The 14,888-nt window shown below is 40.7% G+C and overlaps 1 protein-coding gene across 3 annotated transcripts in view; it reads right to left on the bottom strand.

The window, feature by feature from the left end:
• Positions 1–14,888, bottom strand: part of LOC147026118 (uncharacterized) — a 196,829-nt gene that overhangs the window by 111,120 nt on the left and 70,821 nt on the right. The window lies entirely within an intron of this gene.

Below are 14,888 nucleotides of genomic sequence, written 5' to 3'. Positions count from 1 at the left end.
CGATAAAGTCCAGTGCTCATCACACACAGCTATGCAGGTACCTCTCACGTTCTTGAGAGGGAAGGGTATTCCAACGTGGCAGTTGCATGGTCCCGGAAGCACGTGCTGCAGGTTCGCTCAAGTTATATATACAACTCAACTATACAGACGCACTGATGTTTGTACATTATCTCACTGATCTGTGCTGTATGTGTGTATTTTGCTTTCTTTATAAACTCTTTTATATATTCCCCCTAAAAAACATTAAAAAAAAAAATAACAGAAATAAGGAAAAAAAAATTTTTTTTTTTAAAACAGAAAAACATGGAGGGTTAAAATCTAAAAAAAAAAAACCAATCAAACAAAGTGGATTACCATCACAACATCTTTTGCCATTTTACTTTTGTTGTGGGATTGTGATCGATGAAGAAGAATGAGGAGGAAGAATGAATAATGCTCGACCAGAAGAGGATTGTGGTGTCGTATTGTGGCATCGTAATGTGGTGTCATTTCTCCCTTAATTGGTTGTTTTTTTGAGATTTCATCCCTCTATCTTTTTACATTTGTTTTTTTTAGTGTTTCTCTTTTTCATATATATATATATATATATATATATATATATATATATATATATATATATATATATATATATATATATATATATATATATATATATATATATATATATATGTGGTGCTTCTAAAAAATGAATTTTTTTTTTAATGCGCAGAATCCGCCATTCAGTGAGGTTCCTACTAGAAATCATTGTGTTAAAATATATTTTTCTTGAGTCATGTTCTTGAACTTGCACAAGTGATGCAAAGTTGCACAAAGGGCATCAAAAGCTGCCAAAAATGATTTTTTTCCTCTTTTCGCAGATCAATTAAAAGTTTATTTTGAGATCATCTGAATTTACTGTTTTGAGGGTTTAATTAATATATTGGTATAATTAAATGCATAAAAATGATATTAAATATTGATGTGAAGAAATGAAAATCAGCTCATAAATTGCTAAATCTAAAAATAATGAAGTCCCAACTCGGTCCAAAATTCGGAAACGGAAAGATTTCTTGTTGAAAGTTGCGCAATCGCACAGCAGTGAGCAGAGCATTTCTTCATGCGTGCATGAATTAACGCGCAAGCTTGGCAAAAACTTGTTACTTTTCAATGTGTACTTACCACTCTGTAACATTTCCCACTTAACCATGATGTTTTTCTCTTTTTTTCAGACCAGAAATTTCTGCATATTTTGGGGGAATGGCCTCCAGAACTAGATCGAAAAAGGCCATTTGGCTGATTGGATCCCCTAATCCAACACTTCCTGGCCAGAAGCTTCCTTCTAAGGCCAAAGTTCTCCGCTTTTTGATGTTCCTTCATGTGGAAATGAATGAGACTCAAACTGCAAGTGTGAATCAAAGATCACTAGAGCTAATGAACATCTGGTCCACAGAGGGGATTCCTACTAAGCACCTTCCTGATGTGGTAGTCCATGTGCGAAAATTACACACAACGTGGCAGGGTTTAAAGAAAAGCATCAATCGGAAAACTGCTACCAACATAGAGAAACAAGACAATTTCAAGGCCGACCTGGATGAGCTGTTTGACATAGCTCATGCTAATGCTATGAATCTTATAAAAATCGATGAGGACAAGGAGTTTCTTGCTTCTCAGTGTGAAAAGGGGCGTCCAGGAAAGATCGGGAGTCTTGACTACAAGACTGCCAGGACTTCAGAGAAAATTATGAAACGTAAGGATGAAGAGAAAAAGAGGAAACAGAAGGCGCTTTTGGAGATGGCCGCAACTTCTGAAACAGCCAACCTCCAGTCTTCCTCCTCCTCCAGCTCTACTGAATCTAGTCCAAGTCGACAACCATCTTCTTCCATCCATCCAACCACCTGTGATTCCTAGCCTCTGAAGAGAAAACGTGGGACAACTGGATTAACATCTGAAGTAACTGAGGCCATGGATAGAACTCTCCTTAGCGATCGTTCTGCAAGTCGGGTTCTAATTCCATTTGCCAAGCAATTGGGACAAGACATCAATAAACTTTCTCTCAGTCCAAGTGTCATTCGTGCCGCTCGTGTTAAGCACAGGAAGCAACGCGCTGAAGAGATAAAGCAGAGCTTTAAGGTTGACACACCCCTGGTAGTCCACTGGGATTCCAAGCTGATGCCAGACCTAACTGGAAGAGACAAAGTTGACAGGCTGCCAATTCTGGTCACTGGGAATGGTGTGTCAAAAATCCTGGCAATTCCGATGCTGGAAGACTCCAAGGCGGAAGAAACAGCCGCAGTCATCTTTTCAACAGTTAAGGAGTGGAACCTGCTTGGACGTGTCAAAGGGATGTGTTTTGACACGACAGCTGTTAATACTGGAATCCGGGGTGGGGTCTGTGTTTGTATTGAAAACATCCTTGATCATCAACTTCTTTATTTTGCGCGTCGGCACCATGTCTTAGAACTTGTTTTGGAAGCAGTTTACTCTTCTTCGGTCGAAGAAGCATCCCGAGGGCCAGACTTCACCTTATTCCAAACCTTCCAGGACTGCTGGCCCCATTTTAATTTCACGCAGTACTTGACTGCTGCTGATGACGCAAGCACAGCCACCGATATCCATCCATGGGCCAATTCTGTCATTCAGCATGCCCAAGAGCTTCTGAAGCAGAAGCATCCCCGAGACGACTACAAAGAACTTCTCCAACTGACGATCATTTTCCTTGGAGGCGCCCCTTCTGGACATCAAGTTCCAACATTCAGGGCACCGGGCGCCGTTCACCGAGCGCGTTGGATGGCTCGTGCAATTTACTGCTTCAAGATCTCGATGTTTCAAGGGCAGTTCTCGGATTTTCTCACTAAACGCGCGTCATCATCCCGCAGTATATGTCGCACAGAACGCCTATTTAGCGGGATCAAGCACATCTGTCTTTTTGTTTCTAAGCACTATATCAGGGCCTGGTTCGACGCTCGAAATGCTGCTTCCGCGCCAAAGAATGACCTCCAACTCCTTCAAGCCCTCCATTCCTTGAATCATGCTGCATACAAAACAATGAGCCGCCATCTGTGGAACCTGAGCGAAGTTAACGTCGGCCTTGCACTCTTTGATGACAACTTAGATTCGTCAGAAAAGATCGCCATGGTAATAAACATGAAGGACGTGGAGGGTTCAGAGGATCCATCTCGACGAGTCTGGCTTCCCAATCCAGAGGGAAAGAAGCTGTCTGACCTCTGCTCCTCCCAAACTAAAAATCTCTTTACGCTCCTTGAGCCGCCAGAAGACTTTCTCGAGGAAAAGGATCCATCAAACTGGAAGAGCTTTGAATCCTACGTCAAAGCAAAGCAGAGGGTTGACTCTTTGAATGTCGTGAATGATGTGGCCAAAAGAGGCGTCGCCCTCATCCAAGATTTCACGAAAGCTGGTCGAACAAGAGATGAGGCTCAAGTGCAGTACCTTGTTCAAGTGATGGAGGATGACCGACGGAAATACCCAAAGGCCTCAAAGGAAACTTTGATTTTATAAAGGCATATTATTTACTTTTCAGGAGAATTTTTTTAAATTGTTTTCATCAAAAGAGATTTTCATTTTAATTTAGCCATGTTGTACTAATGGAGAAGGATGTCAAGTGCCTGCGCAAGTCCTAAATATTATTTAATCTTAATAAAACTTGGAAGATTTTAGTTTTTCATGTAACCTCACCATTTGGAAGGTTCTGCAAACTTCTATCGCAAATTTGAATTTTTACCATAATAGCTAAAAGCGCCCTAATCTATATGTATATAATATATATATATATATTGTCGCGTCCATGCCGGCAAGACCGACCTGGACGGATAGCCAAACAATTCTACCTTGAAGGCGAACATGTGATCCTTGGAGATTATAGCGTGCAGGAAGGAAGGGCGGCAAAGACAAGTACCATTGGCACTCACCAGGACGGCACACGAGAGTTTATCCTCGAAACCAGAAGTAGACAACACATGCAACTTAAATAAATACAGGGGTTTAATGAAAATAAATCAAATATTTACAATGGCCATAATTCAAAGTGTCATAATTAAAATGGAATGTGAAGGAAACTAAATTCCTATTTGAGGTGTCACCACACAGACTTTAATACAGACAAGGGGACAGAATAAATAAAAGAATAATCCTCCCTTTCTCCTGGCACTTAGCTGTGTGCCCAGATCTGAGTTTCTGAAGCTTGGGGTTCACCAAACCACATTGTAACTGCATGGGAAAACATGCCCAAAATGGCGGGAAGCATAGAGGAGGTAGTTCGGGAGGTGATATTCAACACCAGCGCTCAGAAACCACTGTGCAGCTTCTTTTCATGATCACCCTTGCCAACGCCGCTCCTCTGCAAAATGGCACCGCCTTCTTCCCCGATAGCACAACACGAGGCTCCAAGGCATGGTCTCACATGACCCAGCCGAACAGTCAATGGCCAGCATCTTGCTCCAGCACATGGGCAAATCTGCCTCAGCACAAACATGAGAATTATGCAGCCTTCTTCACCATGTCAAGGGGAAGCCAGAAAAATGAGATCCCCGTCTCCAAGCAAGTACCTCACAGGACCTCCCTTCCCGCTCCCATTTGAGCCCCGATTTCCGATCCTGGCTCAATCCTCCTCTTCCCTCCGACGTCACGCCCTATCCATCATCCACCCCCAACGGCATGGTTTCGGTAGTTGTCATTCCTGGAGGCGGGGTTTTTGCCTGCTTGGAAATGTCAGACTCAGTTGTTGTTATTTTAAGGACGCGATTCCTTTTTATCGCTGGTATTGAAATGCAAAAACAAAGTAAAACGTCACAGGGGGCAATCACATACTGGGCGAAATTATCCTTAAACCCTACCTAATTTAACACAGCACCACCCGCTGTGTGGTGACACGTAACACTTAAGCTCACAATTTTCCGACTTAAGTTATATCGAAATGTCTCCTACTGTCCACAGACCAAGCCACTCGACATAAGCCTACCTTTACTATGAAATTCCTCCATCGAACCGACAAACATAACAAAACATATATGCAGGTGTACCTGGTCTGCAACGATGTTTCGGTAGGTGACACATGTCGAATTGACGTCCACATGAATGGCTGGACCCAGGGTTTCCCAGCAGAACATTGCCCAGAGCATCACACTTCCTTCACTGGCTTGTCATCTTCCCATAGTGCATCCTGGTGCCATCACTTCCCAAGGTAAATGGCGCACACGTACACAGCCTCCACGTGATCGAAAATAAAATGGGACTCATTGGACCAGGCGACCTTCTTCCACTGCTCCAAGGTCCAGCTCCGATGCTCGCGTGCCCATTGTAGGCGCTTTTGACGGTGGATAGGGGTCATCATGGGCACTCTGCCCGGTCTGTGGCTGTGCAGCTCCATACGCAGCAGGCTGTGATGCACTGTGGATTGTGACACATTCCTCCCATGACCACCATTAACATTTTCTGTGACGTGTCACAGTAGACCTTCTGTTGGTTCGGACCAGATGGGATAGCCTTCGTTGCCTTCGCGCATCGATGAGCCTTGGGCGCCCAACACCCTGTCGCCGGTTTGTGGTTTGTCCCTCCTCAGACCACTGTCAGTAGGTACTCACCACTGCTGACTGGGAGCACCCCACAAGCCTTGCCGTTTCAGAGATGCTCTGACCCAGTCGTCTGGCCATAAAAATTTGGCCCTTGTCAAAGTCACTCAGGTCTTTACTCCTACCCATTTCTCCTGCATCCAACACATCAACTTCAAGAACTGACTGTTCACTTGCTGCTTAATATATCCCACCCCTTGACAGGTGCCATTGTAACAAGATAATCAATGTCACTCACTTCACCTATCAGTGGTCATAATGTTTTGGCGTGTGTGTGTGTGTGTGTGTGTGTGTGTGTGTGTGTGTGTGTGTGTGTGTGTGTGTGTGTGTGTGTGTGTGTGTGTGTGTGTGTGTGTGTGTGTGTAATTACACATTACACATTAATACTCTAATCGTACCTCCTTGCTGTAATATTGAGCATCAGCCACAGATTATGTCTCTCACGGTAAAACTGCATAATCTGCAAAGAACATTCATCTGTCTGCCACTCAGATGATTGTTCCCGCTAATGCAACCCAATAAACTAGAAGGTACGTGCGATCGGCAGAGAAATCAACATATGTGGAGCCTGTCAAGCGCTCCCCCGATCTCCAAAAGAAAGTTCTAAGTTCTATACATGCACTATGGCGGTACGACTGGAATTTAAACAATGACTGTGGTCATCGTTGGTTAGATATTTATATGATATGTCATCTTGATGAGGGTAATAAGCCTGAAATCCAGATAGGCGGCTCTGGTTGATGTTTAACCAATAATGCCCATAAAATCTCTGTCTTTTGGCATGAGTGGCTGGGCTGATGCCTCAAGGTCAGTGGTGACGCATTGGTGTGCGCTTGTGCAGGACTTACATCCATTGGAGATTTGGGGAGCCCTCATCATGCTACACATATTGATATATGTAGTTGATACACAGAGGAGGAATGGGGGTATGGGAAGATACATGGGGTGGACAAGATGGATGCAGAAGGAAACTCTCAGGAAGGAAAAACTGCAAATTCAGAGGGAGGTGGGCTTGGAGGTGGGGTGTTAACGGGGGCAGAAAAGATCATGGTGTTCGAAGGGTTTTGAATTTCTCAACTCTATTATTATACTCTTAGCAAAATTTAATTTCTGCAGGGAAACATTATTCCAAATTATTTTTTAGAAACTTAGAAATAATCGATGTAGATACAGTACATGTGCCACATCAAAGCATGTTGGCCGATTGTCTATCAACTTTGTAAAATGTATGACTCACTATTATAGCCAAATGCTATTTTGGATGTTTCTTTAGTGTAGGAGCTATGCTGAAGGAGTTAGGTTCTGTAACTTGCAGAGAAAAGAAAACAATTAGTGGGGGAAAAGCACACCATAAGAACCTCGAGCTCTATGAGCATCACGATACATCCGACATCGGATGGAATCCTCACCAACCACAAAAATCCAGGGAAACATTTCCACTACTGCATGGCATTACAGCTGGCTTTACCTGTCATGTTTGCTCTTTCTTTTTATCCATATAAGATCTCACTGGGATAGTGGCAAATTGTAATGATAAGAGAACAAGTGAATTTACACAGATTCATCCAATCATTCGAGAGATTTATTTTTGCTTTGCAATAAAAAAAAGTCAGATATGAAAAATTGTTCATGTTGGTGAATGTAAATTCCAAGGAGATGAAACCAACAAATTACAGCTACGATTTTAAACACAATATTATGTGCTTAGGGGCAATCCATCCGTGCCCTTTCATATCCGCCTGCAGATGCGTATTCGATTCCCATCTGAAATGTTTTATAATTTCCGCTTATCAATAACAATTTTCTGCCTCTGCATTGTTGCTTCATGAACATTTTTTGTGTACTTGTATTCATATTTTTTTTGTACTTGTATTAATATAATGAGTTCCCTTATTAGGAACTTCAATGCAGGAGGAGACCATTAGGCCCGTCAAAGCCTGCACTATTACCAACTTATGGTTGTTTATCCATGCTCTATCCTCTTTTAATGCTGAGCATCAAGCAAGGAGGCAGAGGCATACCATTTATAAAGTCTTTGTTATGATTCAGCCTGGGTTTGAACTGCGGACCCCCCAGATTCACAGCGGATGGTCAAACCATTCATTTTAACCACCGAGGCTGGTCAAATTCTTTCTTGTGTTCTTAAATTTCAAGTTGTGATCTTTAGTTAAGATGCAATTGAAGTTTCTGAAAGTATTTCCTGATTGTATTATCTCAACGTCCTAAGTTACTTAAAAGTTTTCAATTAGGCAATCGCACAATAGCGCCAATGTGTCTTCGGTGGGAGAGTCGAGAATTCTGTGACTCAGCCTCCTACTTTAAAGATTAATATATCCTCAGTTTAAATTTATATTCTCCATATCATGAAAGAGTGTAAGGAAGATCATGGTGTTCCAAGCTCGAGCAAACAGACAAAAATGCAGTACTATGATCACATCACAGTACTACAAGAAGTGGAAAGGTGCAAAAATAAATAAATAAATAAGTAAAGCTCCAACTTGGAAAATTTGACTCCGAAAACGTCTGCCTTTGGAAAACAGCTTCCATCGGTGATCTTCCCATTGAATACTCGCAATAGGCATCCACAACCATCCTTGACCATGTTGTGGAACGTCGGCCGAGGCCCTCACTTAATTTTTTTCTTCTGCCCTCACTTTTTCACCTTTATTCTATTTTAAATTAGTTTCCTCCGCAACCGCTTCAGTGATTGACACAGAACTTTGAACGAAGGAGCGCCTACCCATGGGGAATCTAAAAAAAATGAAGTTACATGATGATTGGATGGAAAATGCACGCCGGCGTTCCAAAAAGTCTGGTGTTTCATGTAGCAGGAATAAAAGGCCTCAACTTCGCTTCGCACGGCCTCGGCCAAATTAAAGCATGAATGGCCAAGTTTTGTTTGTTCAGTCGTTCTGTTCTGGGGCAATTTTACTGTTGTACCATGCCATTTGTTCCACACTTTCAACTAACCTAAGCCCTACACTTTGCTCTAAATGCCGATGGATGGTTAATCATTCTTCTGGGTGGAGTGATATGATTTAATCATGTCTTAGCTGGGGATGAAAACCCTAAACATGACAGACAATAGCCAGGCTTATGATGTCATAGTCCTGATGAAATGCGAGTACTGTTATCATTTAGGATAGATTAAACAGCCAAGATCATATGAACTATTTCAAATATGACAGCAAATGTTTGTAGAAAGAAAACCTAGTCTTGCTCATGTTGGCAGTGTCGATCGGCATCAGCAGAGAGGTATAACAATGTATGGAGTCAACATGACATTGATTTTGGTATGCTAACCTCTGTTGGAAACGAGAAGAAGCTGAGGTTGACAGCGGTTAGCATACCTCAATCAACGTTCTGTTGATTTCATACATATTTCTGAACAACCAGTGGTCATCGACAGAGATTCCCAGACACGTGTCCATTGGGATATGTAGGGCTTCCCCAGGGGTGTTTTTTGACCAGGCTTGTGCATCACGACCCTTTATGGGTGAGAATGAAGCTGGTTGCTTCAGAACCTTCTGAAGTGGGGTTTTCAGCTTCTCCATGTCATATATGTTAGATATAATTTTGAAATGTGCCACTCTATTTGATTAAGTTCCCATCGTGTGCTGCCTTTCTGGCTGCTGGTTGCATCATTGGTTAGGGGTGCAGCTATGCCGCTGATGCAGTGCCCCTATTACCAGTATACTGGTGCTCATTTCAGGCTGAGTCAACCTCCTGGTGTTAATTCAGTTGGAAAAGGGGCTCGAACTCAAGACCCGAGGATCCCAAGCCACCACCCTAACCGCTAAGCCAACACCAGGCTGCAATTTGATTAGGTTATTCCAAAGGTGTGATTTCCATGATCCATGAGTCCATGTCTTGCTACATCATAACCACTTAAAGCCACATGAGTATTATATGCTCTTTATGTACCATATAAAACACAATGCATGCTTGTGTATTTGTGTATTTCTCTGCCCCCTTCAAAAGGACGATTTAAGAAGGGTTTTAAAGGCTAATATCTTAACATGACTGTGTGTTCACTACAGTCTATTTTATCAGGATAAAAAACTCGAAAAACATTTTCCATTAAAGAGTAATTACATCTCTTCTTTTGTTAATGTAGACGGTGACTTGCAACTGGGCCTCAGCATCAATGCACAGAAGCAATAAAAAACCCAATAAATACAAGGTGTAGGGAGGTGAAATTCGCTGCACATGATGTGTAACACGCACAGAGTAAAACGAGTGTTCACTTACATGCGTGTGATGTCTAATAAATAAAGAACATATAAGCACACCTGATGCCAGGCCGAGGCTTTAGGCTTTGGCTCGCTCACGAGGCTGTACCCTCGAAATGAAAGGTCCCAGAAGATAAAGAAAATAGGGTAAAATTTGTACATGTAGTGTTTTAAAATATACAAAAAAAAACACTCAGATCATATGCATAAAGTACAAACATACCTACTACTTATAATTCAAAACACCTCACTGCACTGGAAAACGTGGGGACGGGAATACTGCACAGTAAATTATGGAGACTTGTAATACCCTCCCTCACCTGGAGGCGACGCTACACGATACACATTTATGTAGAGAATTTGTGACCTCCCCCCCCTCCTCCTCCTCCCAAGACCACCGGTGTAAAGACATCAAGCTACCCCCCTTTCAAGTTACCTCCCGGCAATCTGAAATCGATTTCAAGTTATCCCCGGGGGTAGCCTGAACCCGATTTCATATTAAGCCTGCACTTTGACATTACCCCCTCTCTGATTTAGCTGAAATGATAAATTATTATGCCCACAACTCATGATACGTTTATTGAATAGAACACGTAAAACTTACAAGATTGAAAGCTCGTCTCAAAGTCTGGAAACATAATAAATGTAACAAAAATGGTAATTGTATTAAAACCACTCATACACTTGTTCAAAGTGCATGACATATTATATATGACTAACCCTAACCATAACAATATTAAAATAAAATCATTCATAATAAAATCAAAATTCATTGCAAACTCTTTAAAGGATGTCATGTGGTCAATGGTTTTCCCCTAATTAGTTTTCAATATCAATTAAATTACTATTTTTTCTAAATAAACATACATAAATAAATGTTTTGAGGGGGGTAATCTGAAATCGTAAGGGGTAGGATGAAATCGATTTCACGCGATTTCACGTTACCGGAGGGGGGGGGGTAAGATGAAGGAGGGGGTAATTTGAAATTGCTACACCGGCAAAGATTAAAAAAAAAATGCTCCTAAACATTAATTGGGGTCATGCTGATCTTATGTAGCAAGTCAATTTTTTCAATTTCAAAAAAAATCATTTTCAAGGTTGCCATTATAAGTACAGTAAACCAAAAACATATAAAAGTAATGGTTCCAGAATTTAGTGAACTCAGAAGGATAAAATCAAAATAACACATTGAGAAGCAAATATGGAGGCATGTTCAGAAGTCAAGGCTTGTATTGATATACTTATGGACTCACAATATAAATGACAAACAATAAATTTGACCAAACCTACCGAATTGCAAAGAATTAATTAAAAATGGTCAAGAATACTGTGAATAACAATAACAATAACAAACAGATAAAAAGAAGGAAATAACAACAAGGCAAAGACTTGCAAGAGTGAATAACAAATCGATGTGCAAGAAAGGAAACTTTCAATAATACAAGATCAAATTTTGTTTATAAGAAGACTTAAACGGACCCACAGACGACTGTGCCTTTACTTCTCCATCAACAAACTATTCAAACGTGTCCCGTAATTATGTAGTGTATTAATAGAGTATGATGTGCGAGTAAAGGTAAAAATAAGTTATCTTGTGATCTAGTGAAATGTGTGTGGATGTCATAGACTGCTGGAAAGTAAGAAATAAAAGACTTGTGGAAGAAGATTGTTGATATGTTTGCGCATAAATATCCCTGTATGTAATTTATTAATGTCAAGGAGTGTCAATGCGTTGAGTTTGGAGGAAAGAGGTGCGGTGTGTTCCCGTGGATGAGAAAGGGTACAGATCCTTATAGCACGCTTTTGAGTAACTGAGAGTGAGTGGAGATGGTTGTTATTACAGCATGCCCAGACAATGTCACAATAGTTCAGGTAAGGGAGAATTAAGGTATTATACAAGGAGAATAAAATACAAGGAGGAAGGAAGGTACGGAGTTTAGACAGTACGCCCGTGTTTCGTGAAATCATCTTAACAGTCGATGAAATATGATTGCCTAAGTTTGTCATCCAAGGTAACACCTAAAAATGTTGTCGAATCAGAAAAACTAATGGATTCATTGTCAATATAGACTAGCAAAACCCGCGCTTTGCGCGACATGTTGGGGTGGGTGTGTTTGAGAAAGGAACTGATGCAGAGTATCAGTAGTAATTTTACTTTAATGCAGTAAGTGGAATACGATTTCACTGCTTCAGAACCATTTTATTTACTTTTTTGTACCATGCACCTCATATGGTCTTTGAGATAATGTAAGCCGAATATCACGTTACTCGAGCGCAGAACAAAGTCGAAGATAGCGCGACACGAAACCACAAACTCGGAAATAATATATAAGATTGAAGAAATAGTGTCTGACAGAGGTTTGTTGGATTTGCTAAAGAACATACACTTGGTTTTGTTGGGATTTATGGAGAGTTTGTTCGATTAAAACCAGGATATAATGTTAATGAGCTCACTATTAAGAGTACTGATGAAAGAGTAATAACTAGGATTGGAATAGATATAATAGCTGTATCATCAGCAAAGAGAAACCAGTTGTGTCAAAGCCACCCAATGCTCGCCTGTTAATACATTTATCGTTTTTAAAAGACGAGTCTAATAATATTTTTTATAAAGCATTGCAGTGAAGTCTGATCCAAATAATTTTAAAGCAATATATGTATTTGTATATTGTAATCAGTAAAAAAAGTGTGGTAGATAAAAACATTAGAAAGGAAATAACTTGCACCAAAAACTTTAACATTTTCACGCTCACGCTGACGCTCACGCCGGGGGTATCACTATAGCTCTCTGTTCTTCGAACAGGCGAGCTAAAAAAGAGAAAATAAAGAAGAATAAATACGTAGATCGTTAACATATAATAGGAAAAGAAGAGGCCCAAGTATAGATCCTTGAGGAACTTTTTTATTTTTTGATGAATAAATTAATTACGTAATTATTATTGATTTATTAATTACTTATTTATTTTCTTTCTCATCCTGGCAATATCTCAGGCACCTTTTTAGCTTGGAAGCTGCTATTTTGGACATGACAGTGAACAAGTGATTTCGCAAGAAAGGGTATTTTTGATTTATTGATTAATCAATTAATTATTCATTTTTCGATTAATTAGTTCATTTTCAAAAAGTTAACAGTGGTGGTTTAGGTATGCTATTTGGCAATTGATTGAGAAATTAAATTATTTTACGATTATTATTTATTTATTGTAACTCTGAAATTAATCAATGAATTATTGTACACCGCTCCCTCCCAATTCTGACTTCATGTGCTGAAAGGCAGCATCGTCGGGCGCCGAGGGCGCCCAGTGATGTCGTGTGCTAGAGGATTGTTATTTATTTGACATGGGGCAGTGTACATTGAGTGTAGCGCTATTTGTCTTTGGATTTTTTTTGTATCAATTTTTATACTATTGATTGATATCAATATCAATTATATCTATATCAATTTTTATACTGGCCTTCAAAGCCAGTCATCAACTGGGAATCCTCCATCGTGCAAAGTCCTTCCTCGGCCCACTTGAGCTCCTGACCACATACAAAGCTTTCGTCCACAGCCTGATGGAGTACTGCTCTCCCCTCTGGGCTAGTTTCTCGGCTTCAGGCTGTGGAAACCAAGGCATTTAGGATCATTGGTATCTCCCACGATGAGGCTGTCTTTGGGTCTCTCACTTTTTCACCAGAGGTAGGTTGGTCGTCTTTCTGTCTTCTACCATCTCCTCTCTGATCTGCCCCCCCCACCCCCATGCTTTGTCAGCAATATCTCAGCTTTGTCAGCAGCCAACCTTTGACATCATAGAATCCCGCCTTACAATGAGTTGAGTCAACACAGGGAAATAAGCACATGACTGCAAGTCAGTGCGTCATTGGCTGAGAGCTCTCTTGGTTTTTAATAGAAGTACTCAAGGCACCAATCAAACAATGGACTGCAGTCCTGAAAAATGAAAGATATCTGCACTTGCTGACATGATGGACAAAACAATCATTCTTCATATAAAGTCATGCGTGTATTAACAAGCTCAAATGAGCTAAGATCCTCGTCCTCTTAATGATGACGTCATGAAAACGAATATGACGTCATTGTGATGTATCAGGTTTGCGATAAATTACCTGTGCTAATGCCCGGCTTGATTCCCGCAAACAAAATTCAAACAGCTTGCCTAGTTTCGGAGATAATGGTATCGGCGATTTCCATTAGCGGTGATATTATGACATCAACTTTTTTTCTAGGAATAATTTCCAAAATTGGAGATGGTTACTGCCTGCACGTGGGATTTCAGCATATACATGGCAAGTTTCACGAAGATCCGATGAAAACTCTGGGTCGTGAAACAAAAAAATGTCAAAAAATAGGAATGACCATAAAAATTGATATGATGTCATAGTGATGTATCATATGTGCGGTAATTCATTTCTGCTAATGTCCTGTTCGATTCTTGCAAACAGAATTCAAAAAGCTTGCCTAGTTTCGGAGATAATTTTTTAGGCGATTTCGATTAGCGGAGATATTTTGACGTCATAACTTTTTTTTTCTCAGAGGAATTTTCAAAATCGGAGATGGTTACTGTCTGCGCAGGGTGTTTTTACATATGCACGCCAAATTTCAGGAAGGTTCGATGAAAACTGTAGGCTGTGAAACAAAAAAGTCCACAAGAAGATGAACAACAACAACGTGAGTAAGACTTAGAGATCCTCCACGAGGATCTAAAAAAATAGGACTGCACGTCCTGAAGCTCACCTGGATCAGGAGCAACAGTCACTCAAACCCCCTGCAGACCTCCTTCGACCCTGATTTTTTTTTTAATGCCGTGAACAAACTTTGGTAAATCACAAGTGATGAAGGTTGTGGTCAAGTTTCATCAAAACCGTGTGTGTAGTTTTGGAGAATAGAGCAAATACTTTTTTTGGGGGGGGGTCAAAAAAACCCCACGCACCCCCTTAATGAGTGCAGATTTTGATGTGGCTAATCAACCTCCGTTAGGCATCAGATATGAGGCTTGCGGCCAAGTTTCATCAAAATCATGTGTTTGGTTCAAGCACTAATGACTGAAGTGTTTATGGTGTGACTGACTGACTGACTGACTCAATGATTGACTCA

Source organism: Eptatretus burgeri, chromosome 5, assembly GCF_056783735.1.
Source record: "Eptatretus burgeri isolate ZD-2024b chromosome 5, Ebu_testis_v1, whole genome shotgun sequence".
Taxonomy (NCBI): domain Eukaryota; kingdom Metazoa; phylum Chordata; class Myxini; order Myxiniformes; family Myxinidae; genus Eptatretus; species Eptatretus burgeri.
The sequence above is the reverse complement of the archived record's forward strand: the minus strand, read 5'-3'. Positions and strand labels throughout refer to the sequence as shown.